General features: G+C 41.0%; 1 long non-coding RNA gene across 2 annotated transcripts in view; it reads right to left on the bottom strand.

Annotated features, from left to right (window-relative positions):
- Window positions 1-609: 609 nt before the first annotated feature.
- Window positions 610-8,112, bottom strand: part of LOC118161625 — a 30,858-nt gene continuing 23,355 nt past the window's right edge. For both annotated transcript variants that reach the window (XR_004748107.1, XR_004748106.1), the window contains one exon: window positions 610-909. This is a non-coding gene — a long non-coding RNA (uncharacterized LOC118161625). The remainder of the gene's footprint in view (window positions 910-8,112) is intronic.

Raw genomic sequence — 8,112 nt, 5'->3', positions numbered from 1 at the left:
TTTCTGAAACTTGGAGTGAGACAAATGCTTAATAAGTTGCTTTTACTAATGAGAGAAGAGTGAAAGGATGAGATTCTTTACCTCTTTTATCAAAGCCACTGTTTTTAGCTAACAGTTTAGAAACTTGGATATTTTCCATAAGGTAAGGTCTTGTCTAGATAGGTTTCTTTCTGCATCTACAAGAGTAACCAAGTTAAAGGCAGTGGTTTCCAAGCCTGCAGTTATTGAATCACAGGATTCAGTGGACCTCAGCTTCCCAATGCTTCCTGTTTCTCCATATGATATGCACAGTACCAGGACATAGGTGCAGTGTATTGCACAACTTAACAGTACCATCCTTACAACATCTACTTAGCAAGAATTGCTTTCTCAAACCCTTTCACAGAGTGTTCTTCACTCAAGGCGGATAAGATAGGAGTTTAGATTAACAGCATTGTTGGCAGAACAGTTATTACAAGGGCAACTGTACAGAGTATCAAAGATCTCTTGATTCTTCCTAAGCCTTTTTGATAAGCATCAGAAGTGTTTAACACTTCTCAAGAAATCTCTTCATAGAATTGGGACCCCATAGATATAACCTAACATGCATTAACCAAAATAGAGTAGAGCTCTTGAAGTGTCTGTGTTATTTTTATTTGGAGTTGCCACAAGCAGTCACATAAGTATTTTTCATTCTTGCTGCAGTTCTTGTAATGTGAGTGTTGGCCGTGGATTTTGCCTCACTCCAGCACCACTGCTGCTGTATCATGTCATTGGCTCTTTCTCGCTTTGCTCAGTCAGAGTCCAGTAGGATGCCACCATCTGTCAGAGCCTACAAGGAGGCACAGGGAATAAGGATGGATTCTCGTGAGAAAGACAGCAATGTGAACAGGAAGTGGCCCACCAGGAATCCTTTCTTGGGACGGGCTCCTGTGGAAAAGAACAAACCTTTATTGTCACTATTGCAGCTTTAACTTTATATCCTTGTGCTCATCCTTTGATTCATTCTCTCTCCCCCCACTCTATTCCCATCCTTCGGGTGGGAAACAGGATATTTTGTGAAATTCTTTCCTTCCTGTGTGGGTCCACATGACATCTTTAATTAGCAACCCTCTGCAATGGAAGTGAAGAAATAAAAAGCACAACTGTCCTGCTGAGGAGCTCATGATAAAATTGCTTTTTGAACAGGTATTTAAGGCACTTTCTGCTATTTGCTAAGGTAGTTGTTGTTAATATTTAACAATATTACCAAATTAAAAAAAAAAAAAAGAACCACCCCACAAAAATTAAAACATACTTCCCTGCTGAGTGGATGTCCAGGAAGAACTTTACAAACATCATCCTCTTTGTGTCTCTTTGGAGAAGTCAAAGAGTGATGCAGAGGAGACCTCTGCCTTCTTCCCTGGGCAGAGCTCCAGCCAGATGCCAACTGCCATTGCACCTAGACTGAGTGGAAATGCTTATTTCATTAATTTTACCCTGGGAGCTGGTCAGAGTTAGTAGCCTTCTGTGGACAACCCCTGTGGCTGCAAGGCCTTTTCTGAGGGTGGGATTTGATGTTACAGAGGCACACACAACAGTGCTGGCTTGGAATGAGATCAAAACAGGGAGAAGAATGGCAAGCTGAGAGGATCTGGCCCTGATCCTTCACCGCTTTTTCACTCTGTGTAATGGTAGCTGTAAAATGTTATTAAGACTTATCTGTTTAGCATCTTTGTCAGCAACATGCACACTGGGATTGAGTGCACTCTCGGCAAGTTTTCTGATGACACCAAGCTGTGTGGTGCAGGGATGCCATCCAGAGGGACCTGGACAGGCTTGAGAGGTAGGCCTGTGCGAACTTCATGAGATTCAACAAGGCCAAGTTCAAGGTCCTGCATCTGAGTTCGGGCAATCCCAAGCACAAATACAGGCTGGGTGGAGAATGGATTGAGGGCAGCCCTTAGAAGGACCTGGGGGCGTTGGTTGATGAGAAGCTCAGTGTGAGCCAGCAATGTGTGCTTGCAGCCCAGAAAGCCAACCGTATCCTGGGCTGCTCCAAAAGCAGCGTGGCCAGCAGGGTGTGGGAGGGGATTCTGCCTCTGCTCAGCTGTCGCGAGACACCACCTGGAGCACTGCGCTCACCTCTGAGGCCCCCAGCACAAGACAGACATGGAGCTGTTGGAGTGAGTTGAGGGGAGAACAATGAAGATCACCAGAGGGCTGGAGCACCTCTCCTATGAAGACAGGCTGAGGGAGTTGGGGTTCTTCAACCTGGAGAAGAGAAGGCTACAGGGAGACGTTATAGCAGCCTTCCAGTAGCTAAAGGGCGCCTACAGGGAAGCTGGAGAGGGACTCTTTGTCAGGGAGTGCAGTGATAGGACAAGGGGTGATGGCTTTAAACTAAAAGAGGGTAAGTTTAGGTTAGATATAAGGATGAAATTCTTTATTTGGAGTGTGGTGAGGCACTGGTACAGGCTGCCCAGAGAAGCTGTGGATACCCCATCCCTGGAGGTGTTCAAGGCCAGGCTGGATGGGGCTTTGGGCAACTTAGTCCACTGGGAGGTGTCCCTGCCCATGGCAGGGGGACTGGGACTGGGTGGACTTTAAGGTCCCTTTTAACCCAAACCATTCTGTGATTCTCTAATTATCTGACAAGGTTATCCTTAAACACCAGCAGTCCAGTGACTACCCTGACTTATGGATCTCTTATAGGATTGGCCTACTCCTCTCTCCAAGACTGAGCTGAGACTTCCTTTTCAAAAGGTCTCCAGGCTGTTAGTAGGGATGCACAGCCCCAGGGGACATTAAGATGATCATGTTTTCTGTGTTTTATTTATTTATTTATTTATTTTATTTTTTTTTCCCTTTGGTTTGATTCTCTGATGTTTACCGGCATCTGGTAAAAATTATTTACACCACTACAGAGCAGCCTGCACTCACTTTGTGAAAACAAACAGTAACCACACAAGAAGCCAGAGTGGGGAAAAAACAGGCTCTGTGTGCCAATATGACATTCCTTCAGCACCAAAAGTGTGAGGGTGTGAACCAGGAGAACTGCAGAGTGAAGTACAGGTTTGTGCTCCTGGCAGTGTGTTTGACGTACCCCAAATGTGCCTGAAGGTGCAAACCAATGGAGGATCTCACCAGACAGTAGATCACATCTGAGAAGAGTCTTGCAGAAAAAAAATATTTGAGACATTTTCATGATGTGTTTGTGTACCAGATCTCTCAGCTGCTCTCCTGCATTGTCCCATTGATGTGTTTGTCCACAGCTACTTCATAGCATAAAGTAACAGGAGTCAATTCCTCCTGATTTTCATATAGATCTAATCATGGAACAAGAATGTGCTTGGTCATATTCATAATGGAACTGCACGTACAAAGTAAAGTTTGCACACCCCAATCAATTGGCTTGCAACAGAAAATAGAAACTGCTATTGGTAATGGCTGAACCCATAACTCTGAGCAAAGATTACTAGTGTGTGAATATTACTAATGGCATTAAGTGTCTTTATCATATCTTGTAAAGCATTATCAATCAAACTACAGGTGTTAAGCAGGTAAAGGCTGTAGCTTGAGGCAATAGATAAGAACTTTTCCCTTGGATCTTAAGCACTGTTCCGTACTAAAACTTTCCTTAGAGAAAGTGTCAGCGTATCAAGGGAAAGAAAAGAAAAGATTTTTTTTTAGGGCTTGGGGCAGAAGAGGGAGGGGATTTTGTAGATAGTTTTAGGGCAAGCAGTATAAACTTCTCAGAATGACTTTCAATGCCAATCTCCTTCCCAATCACAACCAGATGTAGCTTATATTTACAAAAGAATCTGCCTTCTTTTTTTTTTTTTAAAAAAAAAAAAAAGATTTTTTTGGTGTTAATAACAAGTATGCCTTGTGAACTTGTGAAATATATAGAAAGACAGTCAAGAATATGTGAACCATGGGAGCTTGTCATACACCTGAGGCACCCAGAATAAAATGTGCAGCAACATTACACTGAGATATCTTAGCTGAAATGGGACCTAGCACACATCACTTGGTTTGCTCTGGTCCTCTGCATAGCACAACACAGCAAGTGTTATGAATATTTAATACACAGAAGGTAAAGAAACCGATTGCAATGCTATAATTGAAAGCCACTATAAAATTCTACTATTACTGCTGTGCTGTGAATTACATATGTTATTGATTCCTCTAGCCTCTTTTATAAGTAAGGTGACTTGATGGATTGGGGCCTCAGCCTTTAATCTGCTTTCAGATCCTGCTTGACTTTCAGAGTGAAAATTAATCTGGTGGCCTTACTCTAAGCTTCCATTTAGGTAGGTTATTAAGCCACCAGCCTGCTCAGGGCTCCTGTGAAAGTGGGCTCTGCAGAACAGTACTGATGTACCTCCACAGAGTGGCACAATGATACTCTAAGAGCTGGGCCCACTTTTGCTGTTAAAATGTGTGTGTTTCTTTCTTCAAGACCAGAAACAGCTGCACACATACCAAGGAAAAAGATCATACCAATGCCCAGCAGTAGTTTGAACCACAAATTTGAATTTTTGAGAGATGAAAATTTGTAATTCATAGTAAACATTATTATTATTGTTATTATTGTTAACCACAATTTTTTCTTAAGTAGCTTTCTTTATACATTCTCCTTACTCCAAGAAGAAGAAATTACCAAAAGGAAAGATTGGCTTAAGAGGCCTAAGTCTTAAGCAGCCTAAAAACAGGTGGAAAAGTAAAAGCGCTTTTCACTTCCATAGTCAGTCAAAGGCTTCAACTCATTTTTAAGATGGACACAAGTTTTGATAGTTGCTTTACTGGCTGGGAAGAAGGGCAGAGATGTATGGAGGGACCTTGCTTAAGGCTGGTGCCAAGAAGAAAAGATCAGAAAATTGGCTCTGCCTCTTCAGTTCTCAGTCCTTGCTACCAAACCTAAAATCTGAAACCATGGAAAATGCAAGTCAAAACCAGTTGTGAAATTTGCTCTGCTAGAAGAAGGCTCTGCAAAATTTTCTACTTATAAACTGATATCAGAACTACCTACCTCCTAAAACAAACCATTGCAGATGAAACAAATTAAATTTCCTCATACACAGGTGCATCTTTAAATGAGTTGACTTTGTCAGCATTTCAGCTGGCACCTGACCATCCTGTTGGTTCAGTTAAGATATTAAAAATATCTTTTATCACAGTGAAACTCTCCTGTAGCCTCTCAGCTATCATGAAGAGTCACACACTATGCATATATAAATCCAATAGCATAACTCTTTTCATAAAGGCAATGACCCTGTAAAGGTGAGAATTGCTTTGTGCCCAAACTGGTGGTGGGTCAAAATTCATACCCTTACTCTGAGCCTTTTAGATGCTGGAGACAACAGCCTTGGAATTGTGAGCTCAGGTCATAGCTACCTCTGTGGTCCAGATATGGATGAGCTAGCTGCCTAGATGCCTAGCCACAGCATTAAGAAATATGTAAGTTAATTTACCCCACTTACTACTCTAATCTAATAGTAGGAGATCAGCCCCTGATCAGCCCCAATCCCACTTACTAAGATTGACTAATTTGAGTAATTGAAGTGATCTTACTTAACATTTGCCTTAAATGATCTGGCAGTCTGATTCAGATAAGGTTTCAAACAGTCTCTGTGCTTTTGATCTCAAATTAGCTTCAAAATTAACACAGGCTTGGCTCAGAAGCAGTCCAAAATCCCTTAAGTATATCCTGCACTGTAACCACGTTCAAGCCCTCTTCCTGATTCCGCCAGCTTAACTAAATCTCATCTCAACCTCATACCTTTCTATTGAAAGAGGTGCTAGGGATGGTCTGAACTGTAGGACAATGCTGGAGAGCAGAGGGGAGCAGCACTTTCAGAAATTACTGTGGCTAAAAAGTACAAGAAGGGAGGAAGGAGGGAGATCTCTCTGCCTCTTTCTTTTAAGTGCTGTGATTTGATGGAATCTTTCTTATCTCTCTGATATATAAAAAAAACCTGCCTGTGAGCAATAAGATCAAGAGCCAACATATCCTTCCAGCACAATTGACACTAAATTAATTTATATAAGACATGGTTAAAAAAATATTTCTACAAGTGAAGCTCAAAGAGAGTCAGTGCCTTTAAGGAGTTTTCCTTCTGCCTTATGTTGACTTCACAGCACTACTTCAGAGAGAAGAGCTGCTAACATTAGAAGGCACACGACACATGACATACCATTTCTTTTAACATAAAAAAGCCCCCTTTAGCTGTAAGTATTTGCTTTTAACAACTATTCCTTTGTGCTTTCCTTTACTAGGTCCAGTTAAGTTACTTCAGAACAACTCTAAAGACAGTATTTTCAAAAGTGACTTAGAACCCTAACTACCAGATGTGGAGCACTTAGCTCACCGGTGTTCTAAATAGTGTGCCCCCTAAGTACACAGACAGATGCCTGGTAGGATATTTCAAGTTACTTCTGCAACTAACCGCATACAAAAAAACTCTCTCAGGCGCCTTATTTACAACCTGATGTAACAGTATACCTTTGAAAATTGCTTCCTATAGATATTTTGGCTCACATTTCTCTGCTCATGCTTAGGTTTTTCAGTGTTAATTCCCAGTTTTAAAAGCAAGGGAGTTAAGCTCAGGCTTTTAAAAGTACATAGGTGCAAATAGCTGCAGAAGTGCACCCAGGCACCTGAGGCCTATTGAAAGTAGCACCTATAATTTGCAGGTCTCTCTTTATCATTTACCCTTTGCTTCTGTTGAAAGGAGCAACACATAAACACTTTCAAAAATCTGGTCCTATGTAGTGAACTAACTTCAGAAAGTGAGACTGAGGTTCTTAACTCCCTCAGAAATGCTCCACTTCGTTAACCTCATGTCTGCAGAAGTCTTTGTATATTACCTAAAACCACAAAGCCTGATTTTGATTAGGCTGTGTGTACCACTACTAGGTTATTATTCTAAGATAGCATCATGGAAAAACTTCAGTTATAACTTGATAAATTTAAATGCTGTCATTACTTTTGAATGGAAGCATTTTATCCAAGCGAAGGATCACCCCGAATATTAAGGCTATATTTGTCCTGCAGAATACACAGGGATCTAGGGTTCAGCTAAGGTCTGCAGTCAAAGTTATTGTATTAACACTTGGGTTACACTGCTGCCTACAGGTCCATATTTAAAGTTAGGGCGTAATGCTAGGTTGTGTTTAAACAAGGCTCCCATCCCAAACCTTATAAAATAAGCAAGATAAGAAAGGTATGGGAGAAGGTGCCTAGCTGAACCCATTTCAACTTTCATGGTTATGTTTGTAATTCAATGTATCTCTTCCACTGCCCTGAAGCCACTACAGAATGGGTTGTTTTCTCAGTAGAGCTGCATGTATCCACAATTTAAAAGGAAGAAAAGGATGAAGGTTGGACCTGTGCTAGGGGTACTGTGGAAGAAAGCACAGAAATGCTATGAATGGTAGCCCTCCACACAAAAGGCGGGCTCCACAGGTATCTGTTGAACTTTGCTAAGGTGTTTGTAGCAACATGTGATTTCCACTTGTGGACAAGTGCAAATTTTCTAAAGCAAACATAGACATATTTTGAAATTCTAACATACGTAGGTTGTGCACAGAATACATGAACTTTCTTTTCCTAATTTGTGGTCTACAGATCCCTTACAAATGGTCCAAAGACATCAAGGGCTTCTCATGTTGCAGCTCACTATATTAAGAAAAAAACAGCATGGCACATGCCACACATATCAGCCAAATAAAAACATAATTCTTGGGAATGCTGGGATAGAGAGGGGGTAGTTTTTGTCTTCAGTTCATATTCACAGATTTTTTGATGTTGTTTGTTGTTCTTGTTTGTTTGTTTTCTAACTGCCTCTAATTGCCACAAACATATTTTGGATTTTAAAATATTTTCCAAGTACTGGAAGCAGAGATTTCAGCTTAGTGTCTGTAGAGGTGCAAGGCACTTCTACAGGCACTGATTCTTCTCCTTACAAGAATGATTTTGACAATCCAGGATACCAATGACTTCAGCTAAAGCTAATGGCAGCTAAAATGCTGTTCTTCACTATGCAACAGGCCAATCTGTCTTTTCTTTTCTTTTCTTTTCTTTTCTTTTCTTTTCTTTTCTTTTCTTTTCTTTTCTTTTCTTTTCTTTTCTTTTCTTTTCTTTTCTTT

The sequence above is a fragment of the Oxyura jamaicensis genome, chromosome 2, assembly GCF_011077185.1.
Source record: "Oxyura jamaicensis isolate SHBP4307 breed ruddy duck chromosome 2, BPBGC_Ojam_1.0, whole genome shotgun sequence".
Taxonomy (NCBI): domain Eukaryota; kingdom Metazoa; phylum Chordata; class Aves; order Anseriformes; family Anatidae; genus Oxyura; species Oxyura jamaicensis.
The sequence above is the reverse complement of the archived record's forward strand: the minus strand, read 5'-3'. Positions and strand labels throughout refer to the sequence as shown.